Consider the following 11,732-nt stretch of genomic DNA (forward strand, 5'->3'; position numbering starts at 1 on the left):
GTATATACCGTAGCAAGTACCCGACACCAGGATCAGCAAGCCAGGCGATGAACCAGGCTAACATCACCGGCGTAATCATTAAAAAAAATGTTATCTCTGTCGCCCGCTTTTTAACTTTCGTGGTCTTGTCCCCAGATAATATTACCGACACCGTTATCCTATCTCCCTATTAATAATCATCATCTTTTTTAATGTCTATCAAACAACGGAGACCTTTCTTAGCGAACCCTGCGTATAGCCATGGACTATGGTATAGCCTTGTGTTGCGTCAGCCAACACCAGGCACAGCTAGCAAATATACTAACCTCATCTCTTCAACTAATCTTATCTGAAACATTCGACAACACTTTCCCTGATTGGCAACCATACCTTTACAGTCTGGTCTACGCGTTGGCCTTCCAAACTCCACGTCTTTCACATTAACTCAACTGATGCCAACGAATGTTCAGGCGAAAGGTCCCGCACGCACAAGTTGAAGGCAAAATCGTGTGCTGTGACGAAAAAGGGTAAACCAAGGCTTAAGAAGGTTACTCCATCGTATCCGAGCTTCATCATCGCAAACACGTGGTGATTTACCTGCACGGCAAGCCTGCCATTCAGTCACGACAGGCGAATGCGCTGGAACACGCCTTACGTTACCACTGTTCCAGTAACATTCTGTTTGTGTACAAAACACACCTCCTTCGAATAATGTACGATTTATGTCAAGCCTTCGTAGCGACTATGCGACACGGTAGATTGGGTCAATATAAAGTTTTACGCTGCACTGAAGATTACAGGAGCCAGTTCCCATAGTTCCACAGAGCATATGGGCTAAAGGGTCTCATAGTCAAAAACAAGTTAACAAGCGCTCAGCTAGTGACGCAAAAGTTACTCGTTCACGTTTCAAAACTTCATGAGTAACCGATATATTCCTGCCTAGCAAATAGTTCTATATATGTGCTGAGAAAATTAATAATAATAAAGGACACTGCTGTGTAATAGGAAGCTTCACACAAAATAAAAAGAAATAAAGAAGAACCCTGGGAAGTTTCGCGCTTTTTTTTTTCTGTGTTGGGTGCCTTTAGCTTTGCGAGCATACGGCACAATAAGGTGCCCGACGTGCATGGGATAAAGGTGAAATTCCTCAAGCTGACGGGTGTCTCGAAGGGCACGTGTTCCTACTCTTTGGAGGCTACAGCTTATAACTGTTCGCAAGTAGGAAGCGATTACGCCGTCACTATAAAAAGGATGCCTCGGCACGTCCTCCCTTTGTTTCCACCGTGACCCGGGCAGCATTAGCGCCGAAAAGACTGATTGCTCACGCGGGCAACTTGCTTGGGGCGGCGGCGGCTCGCAGGTAATGGCTGAAGGAGGGCTCGATGGCGCGGAACAAGAGGCGCTAATTACGGCGATTCAACCTCCGACGCCTGAAGGCTGAAACGAGGCGCCGGTCGTGCAAAATATACGAGGAGGGAGGCATCCCAGTCAAGTCACAGAGCGGGTCACGCCAACTTGTCGGCCGAACGAGATGGCAGCTGCCATGTACACCATAAGGGTATCTCGTAACTCATTTTTGAAGCGAACCTTTCTAGCGAGCCTACACAACTTCGGCAACCAAACAGTAACAATGAAAAACTTATAAAACAAAACAAAACAGCGGGAAACACAAGACACATTGAAAAGAAAACGACGGGACATACGATTTCCGGTCTGCTAGAGCCTTCAGTGGGACACTGGAAGTGTATGTGCAGGATATTGAAGTCAGAATACTGGAGGCAAGTTAGATTGTTACAAGAATGGCTGGTTTTGCTTTCCGCAAGGTCGAAGGGCGGCTGGATTAACTTGAATTACCAGCGTTAGCACCGCCGTTTGGCTGCAGAGGCGACAGAAGTGGTGCCAACATGGCCTGTTTCTTTCTTTTTACTGTGTCTTGTGTTCCCCGTTGTTTTTTTCTTTTTTTTTTTCGTTTTGACAATGAACCTACCAGCCCAATTCAACGCCTCTGCAGCAGTACCGCAGTACAGTCACAGTAAGCGAAGGGACATTCAAGCACACACCATCGCCGGATGGTGTGTGCTTTGCAGCAGTACCGTGTGCTTGAATGTGCCTTCTTCTTCGTCCTTGTTTTTGAGTTTCACTGGTTTCCTCGCACCTAAACATGAACATGAACCAACCGGCCCAGCTTTTCACGCTTCTGAAGCGAAGGGAACACGTGACACGGCGCGCATGCGCAAAAGAAGCTGCGCGCGCGTCGGTTGTCATTGCGTCAAAGACGCAGAAATGAAACGGGATGATAATATCGTCACGTGGTCGTGACGGTGAAGAACACGAACTGAAGGAGCTAAAGATTCAACACTTTAAAGGGCCCCTAAACCACTCCGAGTTCAAAGACGAGAGACTTTTGTCGACTTCACTACCCTTCCTAAAAGTGCTAACTCATCCTCGCCTTTTATTTCTTCATAAAACAAGGGGAGAGAGGGAGAGGGAGGGTAGCTAGCGTCGCCGCAGTGTCCCCCCCTCACTTTTTTTTTCGTTGGTTTAGTCCGAAAGAAACAAGCTTCGCAGTGGATGCAAAAATGAATATGAAGTGATGACGTGCTTCGCACAACGGCCTGCCTTTGGTCTCCGGGCTTTCCGGGGGTAAAGATTGGGAGTGAATACTTCTTGGAATGTAACATCAGGGGGTCCTCGGCAGCTGTTATCGTAAAAAAGCCTGCGTCGCCGTAACCCTGCACGTTAAACAATGACAAAACAGGTCTGACTATAAGTACATATACGGGACAGACTTGGCGCCCCCCTCAGATGCCTAAGAGGGGCGGCCATCCCCTCCCCCCCCCCCCCCCCCCCCCCTGCCACCCCTGTGCGCACGCCTATGTGTGGTTAGACAGAGGATCCCGAGCCCGTTTTGGCAGGGACTAAGGTGGTGGAGGTGCAATTGGAGCGCGTCTTTCGCGACGCGCCTCGCATGGTGTCTCCTGTAAAACCCCCACCTGTGTTCCCGCGGCACAAGCATGGCGTGCGCGCAGACGCTGCACAACCACGACTACAAAACGCAGTCTCGTCGGCGGCGGCGGCCTCCACGCAACCGTGTCCGCAACAACGACCGCGTCGACTGGGCCGGGCTGCCGCCGCTGGACGCGATCACTCAGCGGACACGGATTTCCGACGGGTCTCTCGTGCGTTTTGTGACGCTGCCCTCGGTCTCTTCTTGGCACAGCGGTCGCTTCGCGATGACCCCGTGGCGGCAAAGGGGCTGGGACGGATGGCGCGGCATCGCCCGACAGCAACAGCACGCTGCCATCCTGGATTCGAGAAATACGGCACCTTCAGCCGCTGCTTCGGGTTCCCGAATCTACGTCGATCCGAAATCTGAAGCGGCTGAGAGGAGGAATGACGGACAGAATGGCCGGGAGAACCTGCCTCGTCAATTCTGTGCACCATCTGCGCGCGTGGTTGCGCTTCCGACCGTGCGAGAGACGCGCGCTTGCACGGAGCAGCCGCGAAGTAACGTGACGTGACTTCTATCTCCGTCCCAACCCCTCACACCACGACCTTTGGTCGCTTATCTCTTAGCCGCTTTCTTTTGTACATTCACATTTTTCCCGGTATTTTTTTATTTCGTTCTTGAAGACAGGTAATCGGACAGGTGTCTGCAGGGAGACAGGAGCGTGACTTGTCTGGCGGTATGCTGCTCTTCAGTCAGTTCAGTTTAACTTGCCCGTTTTATTTCTATGTCCAGCGCCGCACCTCTATAGGGTTCGGCCCCGTTCACACCATCGTTACGTGCAATGTGGTGGTACTTATTTGCTCTTCACGCAATCCACCAAATGGCGCGCAAAGTTGGCCGGCGTGTCCATCACGCCAGCTCACGAAATGAAACGAAGAAAGAGCGGTACAGACGAAGAAAGGTGAAAACCGTGTCTCATTGCATAAATCTTCGGGTGGGTGTCGTGACGAACGAGAGCCAGCTCGAATGAAAGTGGAGATTTAATGAAAACTGACGGCCAAGGAAGCCCGAACAAAAGCTCAGCTCAGCGCTTCCGCGGTCATTACTTGGGTGCTTTTGAGAAATGCAATTCATTTCTGCGTCACGCTTATGAAAGAACAAAGCCACCGGGCAGGCTCGACGTCACACTTCCGGCAAAAAGTAACACGGAGGGTCAAATAGGAAAGGGAAAGAGCAGACAATTCATTCCCGCACGCTCTCGGCCAGGCACATTTTGACAGCTGACGGCACTGCTTGCGTAACCTTCAGGACAAACCCGTTGATTTCATCCGCTCCACTGAACGCACTGAGTTTTGTTCCGGAGTAACATAATAGGAGTCGCCGACTCCACAGAATGCGAGCGGATAAATGATACGTTTCCAGACAGACTCGAGCACTGCCTCCGAGACTGTAGGCTCAGCGTGCCGTGTAGAGAGGTCTCGGAGGCAAGGGCCCCGTAACGCACGTGCCACCTATATGCGGTGGTAACGCCTACTGCTTCTTTATAGAGTATACGTGCGCGTATACCTCGAGGAGGCGCGGGGACGCTACTGCGACCTTACCCCGTTTCGAGCTTAAGAGAAATACAAAAGAAACACCGACGCTCACGCAGACGCACGACAAGCTTATCGCGTTTTGGGAAACTTCATCTTTTGCTGCAATCGAAGAGCCGATTCGCGCCGTTGACGCCGTGGAAAGCGCGCCAGTGATAACGGGACATTGAGCGGCGACGACGCAATCTCATAAACACACAATGAGGACAAGTGCCCTTGATTCTACTACCCGAGTGGAGGGGGAGTAGGGGGGGGGGAGGCTCTGCGTCCTACATCTCCTAGCGCTCATTGTAACGGATGGGCGCAGCCTACGGAGACGAACCGAAATCGGAAGGATCTCAGTCGGAAATCGGTGTCCTGTGCGACTGTTTACTGCGTGCGACTTTCAGGCTAAGGCTTGGTTCCCTTACGCTTTGCGTAAAACTGTAGAACCCGAGCGAGGCGGAACGTGCCCCTAGCACACTTCTCACACCGCTCAGATCGACGAATAAGGCACACGGTTAATCTGTGCGTGACATAAGGGGTTTCAGGCTCGTCTTGATCTGGCTCTTCTCCGGTGCAAATGAAGTAAAAAAAAACAGTCCCCATATGTGGTTTTCGTGGTATATTTTCGTCCGCGTTGACCCGTATATGGGTCAACGCGGACGAAAACTACGACGATAGGAAGATAAGGCGAAATTGGTAAGATGATAACTCGTGCATGGCACCGACAATGGCATGGCTACAAACGAGCGACCCACGACAATCGAATCATCTGTGAAAACGAATGATTCACGGAGGAGTAACTCTTCTATGGAAACCAGGTGACTAATAAAAGAACTCGCAGAGTCCCTTATGCGTTCGCTTAAGACGACTCGAAGGCGATTATTATTATTTTTTTGGTCTCAGACGGTGCATTGATCTTCCCTCGCCCCCCTCGATCCGAAAGCTTTCTGCACCTAACGTTGTTTTGCGCTGCCTCCAGGATCGGAGGCACTGCAAGCTCTCCGGGATTGGGTCAGCTTTGACCAAGCGACGATTTCATGTATCACGTCACGTTATGTGTTGTCAAAGTGACAAGATGATGGCGTCATGGTGAGATCACAAGTTTCATCGACCTGTGACGTCATGATGACGACACATGGTGACGTTTTCACGCGATGATAATTTTTTGCATCACTCGTGTTGACGCCGACGGTCGATTTTCGCGTCTGACGAGGCATCGAAGTATTCCGCCCTCATCGTGGCGACGACCTCTACGTTACAAAAAAAATAAAAAAAAAAAAACCGATATCATGACCGCGTGAAGACACCACTATGATGACATCATGGTGACAGCGTTTTTATGGTAAAGAATAGAAGCTGCGCGACTTTCTCCAACGCTAAAGGCATATTCACACCTTTATAAATCTCTCTCTGTACTCTCTCTCTCTCTCTCTAAAACAGTCCATAGAGTTGCAATCAGCGGTCTCCTTGGTCTAAGAGTCCTCTAAATTGACTCTATTTCAGCGCGCGGTAACTGCATAAAACTCAAGCATTGGCTGATAAACCAACTGTCATCGCCAACTTTTATTGGTTAAAGCACGCTGATATTGACGACCCATTTAGTAGACTCAAAAATCCCCTTCCAAGCCTTGCGAGTAGAGATGAGCTGTAGGGGAGAACGTACAACGTCAACTCAATGACGTGGCCGTTTTTCCCGACTATCAACAGCGCTTGCCATGCGCAGGGGCTTCGTGCGAACGCTCTAAATATACAAAATTAAAAAAATGAAGAGAACAACTGGTTAGTGATACAGCGCTGAAGAATCACTCCCGACAAGCGACGCGTGTTACCCGATTCGGCAAACACCCAGCAGGAACAGCGTATAACTCGACGGGGGGAAAACATTACCGTTTTCGTACAGCGGAGTCGCAAGGACGCCGTCACGATCCAGTGCTGACGAGCTCACAGCGCTTGCAAGCGCGCGCGTACACGCTTAGCGACGGTGCGACACGTGCGACCTCAGTGGGAAACTTAAGTGCCCTCATGTGTGTTTTTTTCTGTCCGGTGGGAGTGGAGCGGCCGCAAAACATGTTTCCGTCGACCGCCGACGGGGATAGATCAGTGCAGGGCGATTGAAGTCTGTTGAAAGCCCGTACAATGCGAAACGATGAGTGAAACTACCGCTACGCTTGACGAATTTTGGTTGCAGCGCGAACTTGGTACAGGGACACGAGAAGAAAGACGACACACGCAGCGCTACTAGCAACAACAATGTTTATTTTTCCAGACCCGCACCGCCCTAAGTACCCCTACCTCAGCAGCAACCACAGGTCACGTGAGAGGAAGTTCTGAACAATTTGGCTTACAGCGTCCTAAGGCATCGACTCCTTCCGAAGTCAGTCTCGCTTCTTCACCGTCAGGTGCTTTCCGTGACACACGACGGACCACGGACAGGAGCTCTGGCTTTGTCATCCTCTTCTCGACGGCCAACTTCGGACCCAGTCCCAGGACTTGGACGACGTCGTCTGGAAGATGGAGGCTCTCAGGAACGTTGACACTGTACGTCACCTTCCTGCGGTCACTGCCGACACGCTGTCGAAGTTGGCGCAACTGTGTCAACCAGAGAACCTCGGTGACTTGGCCGGCCAGGCGCAGATATTTCTTCAGAGGGTTACCGGCGACAGGAGACTCAAACGAGCTTTGAAGTTGGACGCTGAGATACATCCTGTGTATACGAATCCGGCGATGCCATTCAGGGCGCAAAATCTTGAGCAACCTTTTCCCATGGCCGAATGATGGCATGGAACCACCAAAAAGAGCTATGACGTCTTCGGGAGGGATGTTCGTCCGGATGCAAAAGCCTAACGACCGTGCTCTGCATGTTGCACTGGCGATGAGGGCTACAGTGCGGCCAGGATCTTGAGGAACATAAAGAAAGGGGCCCGTTGCACGAGAAACAAGAGTTGCGAAGTGGGCTTGTTGGCAAGTCATGACAAATTTTGGTTGCAGCGCGAACTTGGTCGCACCCTGGCAACGATGCGTTATATTTGTCTGTGCAGCTTTGGCTGGCGAGAATACGTTGCAGGTGAAAGTGAGAGTGAAGAACCTTATATCGAGATCCGGCTATTTTCTGGTCCGTGCCAACCGCTAAGAATGGGGGCGGAAGATCTTGACTTCCTGTAGCCTCCCTGGCCTGCTGGAATAGCCCTAGGTTCTAGTCCTGTTAGATCGCAGCTGAACAGCGTTCTCTGCCGTCGCTCCCGGAGAGGTTCTGGGAGTCTGTTTGCTGAGTGGGGGTACCCCTATAGCTTGTGACTCGGGGAGGCCTCTTCTATTTTACGTAACTTTACAGAAATCTACAGCTATCCACAGCCACTATAGTCCTTCATAAAGAAGCGACAGAATCCCAATAAAGAAGGGTGTACGACAGGGAACACGATCTCTCCCAATGCTATTCACCGCGTGTTTACAGGAGGTTTTCAGGGCCCTAGATTGGGAAGAATTAGGGATAAGAGTTAATGGAGAGTATCTCAGTAACCTGCGCTTCGCTGATGACATTGCATTGATGAGTAACGCGGGAGACGAATTACAGCTCATGATTACTGAACTGGATACGGAAAGTAGAAGAGTAGGTCTGAAAATTAATATGCATAAAACTAAAGTAATGTGGAACAATCTTGGCAGAGAACAGCGCTTCGCGATAGGTGGCGAGACGCTGGAAGTTGTAAAGGAGTACGTCTACTTAGGACAGGTAGTAACCGCGGAGCCGAACCATGAGAGTGAAATAACTAGAAGAATAAGGATGGGATGGGGCTCATTCGGCAAGCATTATCAAATCATAAATGGTAGTCTACCACTCTCTCTCAAGAGGAAGGTATATAACAGCTGCATCTTACCGGTACTTACCTACGGAGCAGAAACCTGGAGACTTACAAAGAGGGTTCAACTTAAATTGAGGACGACGCAGCGAGCGATGGAAAGGAAAATGATAGGTGTAACCTTAAGAGACAGGAAGAGAGCAGAGTGGGTCAGGGAACAAACGGGGGTTAAGGATATCATAGTTGAATTAAGAAGAAGAAATGGATATGGGCCGGCCACGTAGCACGTCGGCAGGATAACCGGTGGTCATTAAGGGTAACTGACTGGATTCCAAGAGAGGGCAAACGCGTGAGGGGAAGACAGAAAATTAGGTGGGTAGATGAGATTAAGAAGTTTGCAGGTATAACGTGGCAACAGAAAGCACAGGACCGGGTTGATTGGCGGAACATGGGAGAGGCCTTTGCCCTGCAGTGGGCGTAGACAGGCTGATGATGATGATGACATAATGAGTCTGGGTAGAGTTCTGGGAACATCCAGTGTAGCTGAAGAGGACCGGGATAAGAAATTGGTTGCAATTTGCGCCACTCTGTCCGCCTGTTTCCTGTCGAATTTTGGGTGAGGCGGACGAGAAATTCCGCCTCAAGTCTCGATAGTGCTGTGTGTAATCTGCATAGCTGGTTAGTTTGTCTTTGATTATTTATTTATTCAGTTCTACTTCGGCAAAAAGCCTCTCCCGACGAGGGTATCCATTGGGCTGCGCGTCGATGGAAATTTTCTCTTTCGTCTTTCCGTTTAACGACAGCGCAAGACAGGACACCTCTGGTTGGCACGTCCTGGGACGTGTTAGCGAACGCAAACAAAATGTGGCAAGCGAGAACGTGACACGCTTTAATTTCTCCCCTGTTTACGGGCGGCGCGAGTCAAAACAGATGCGCCGGAATTAAGGACAGATGGCGGGACAAATACACAACCTCGTAGAAACGGGTTATGTCATCGCCCCGTCCCGTTCTCGTCCAGGAAACCGATACACAAGTTCAAGGGACACTAACGATCACCGCCAAACCTGTTAGACCGATGATATTTCCTTTTAAAAACTCCATTTGCGTTTTGTATCGATGTTTTCAGCCGTAAACGAGCAGATTGCTAGCGGATAAATTGAAGGCCGACTTGGCATTTCATTAATTTAGCGTACAGCGCAGCCAATACGACAGCGTGGCCTCGTGCACGCCGTGCTATTTTCAAGTTACGTTTGCACATTTGCTGTGCAGCGTAGTCACACTGGGTCCGTTATCTCCATCGCGCATATCACTATACAACGGTCAGGCCTGTTTGTGTCCACAACGGTGCCGATGACCTCTATGCGACATAGGATTACTCGTATGTTCGTCGTGTGTTAGCCAGCAGCTCCAAACTATACGTCAGAAAAAAGAAAGAAAAAAAACCGGCTCTCCCGTGACTACTTAAAACCGTTTGTCTTCCCTCGATATTCCGCCTCAGTTACTCTGAAAGAACAACGGATAAACTGCTGGAACTGTCACGTAATCACTTTCACATCAACAGCCAAATATGGCGCAATCGAGTTTCTTCGCATCCGGCAAAACGGTCTGCAAACGCAATTTTCGTGATGAGGGCCAGCCCTATTCTGGACATTGTCAAATTCTGCCATGTTGTCGAATTCCGCCATTGGTAAAGTGTGATTGGCCCGGAGGGCTGCCTACGGCCTCTCCTATTGGCTTAAAAATGCCACCATTATGAAAATTTGACAAGATGGCGGAATTTGACAGTGTCCAGAATAGCAAACCAGGCAAAGATCGGTGAATTCACTCGTAGGCTGATTAGACCAGACTATATTGACCGTGAGTCTGGGTTGGACCGAGTAATTCAAAGTGAGTTGAAATCGGCGTTAGTGAGTCGAAGTGATTCGAAGTGGGCGTGAGCCTCAGCTTGAGTGAACCTGAGTAAGTATAAGTCTTAAGTCACGTGCGATAGCGTATATTCAGCGAATCTGTTCAGCGGAAGCCCGCAAGCTGGACGAATATTTATGAAAGAAAGCGAAATGATATTCACCTGTTTGTAGAGCTAAGCTACAGGAAGAGAGAGAGAGAGAAAAGCTTTATTACAAAACTAAGAACTCGGGCGGGTCCTTTAGACCGGGGCTACCGCTGGCTTTCCCGTAGCTCTGATGGTCCGGTCCGCTAGTCACTTCTGGCACTCATTATCCGGGTTGAGCAGGAATACCACTGGGGATTCTCAGAAAAAAAATTGCAGTTGAACAGTCAAGGCGGTGATGCGGACCTAGCGCCCGTCCTGTGTATGTGTTCCTTACTGTGTCTACGTCTGGTTTTTTTGCGCTACAAATATGTTTACTAGTGCAGTTGAAGAACTTCAATGGAACATGTGTTCTTCGAGTCCCCAAAACTTCACTCTCACGACCACGAACGAATTTGACTGTACGTTACCGAGCGACATCCATTAAAACCAGCGAGCTTGATTGAAGATGGATACCCGAAGAATGGATTCGTGTTCAATAAATCATATTCTGAAAACGTGAGCAGCCAAGCTAAATAAAACGATAAAAATTTATGCAGTTGCACTCAAAGTGAAAGCTGTAGGAAGGGCGGAGCGGTGATTCGCTTGCACTTCGGCGACGCTGGCATTTTAAACGTGCAGTTTGCTCGACGTTCATAGATGGCGGGAAAGGAAACTCATTTTTGGTGCAGTGGCACCCTCTCCTCTCCTCCTTTCTCGCCTCCTCATCCTCACATCACTCTATCCTTCTAACACTCACTTCCGTTTCCCACCCCTTCGCTATACTGTACGATACATGGCTATGTCATGCTCTACCCTCTCCCCTCCTCCTCTCCTTCTTGCTCACCCTCACGTCACTCCTCCTAAGCCTCACTTCCCTTTCCCGCCCCCTTGTTATACTATATTATACGTGGCTATGCTATGCTTCACCCTTTCCCCTTCTCATTTCTTTCTTCATCACCCCCACTTCTCTTTCCAGCCCCCTTGCTGTAGTATACATGGCTATGTTATACATCGTTTTGCCTGCGTGACGCCGAGCGAAGACGTCAGATAGCAGCAGATGACATGAGAGTTGAGACGACAGCCCCGGCACCCAAAGTGCTCCGAGCATAATAAAGGGACAGCAAAGAGACAACACCTAAACGCAGAAACAGCAGGCCTCCGAGCATATACCACGACAAGTCGTGTTTCAACGACGCCCGAAGAGCATTTGTGCGGACCAACCAGACCTCGACCGCCGCCAGCTCGAGATGGTCCCAGCGGATTCGCGCGACTACGCCGGCCCACGCGGTGAGCCGGCCCGCGAGCCGTCTCCTTTTCGGCTCCGTTCGGCCGTGTCCGTTTCACGCACGACGACCCAAACAGCTCCCGTATGGAGCCGGCTGGCGGTGACCGCCGGG

At 50.2% G+C, this 11,732-nt stretch overlaps 2 protein-coding genes across 2 annotated transcripts in view; one reads left to right on the top strand and one right to left on the bottom strand.

The window, feature by feature from the left end:
- LOC119396625 (uncharacterized) overlaps nt 1-11,732 on the bottom strand; it is a 296,945-nt gene that overhangs the window by 140,715 nt on the left and 144,498 nt on the right. The gene's annotated exons all lie outside the window — the stretch shown is intronic.
- The window catches only part of LOC119396626 (uncharacterized), a 272,920-nt gene that overhangs the window by 55,947 nt on the left and 205,241 nt on the right, over nt 1-11,732 (top strand).

The sequence above is a fragment of the Rhipicephalus sanguineus genome, chromosome 6 (assembly GCF_013339695.2).
Source record: "Rhipicephalus sanguineus isolate Rsan-2018 chromosome 6, BIME_Rsan_1.4, whole genome shotgun sequence".
Lineage (NCBI taxonomy): Eukaryota > Metazoa > Arthropoda > Arachnida > Ixodida > Ixodidae > Rhipicephalus > Rhipicephalus sanguineus.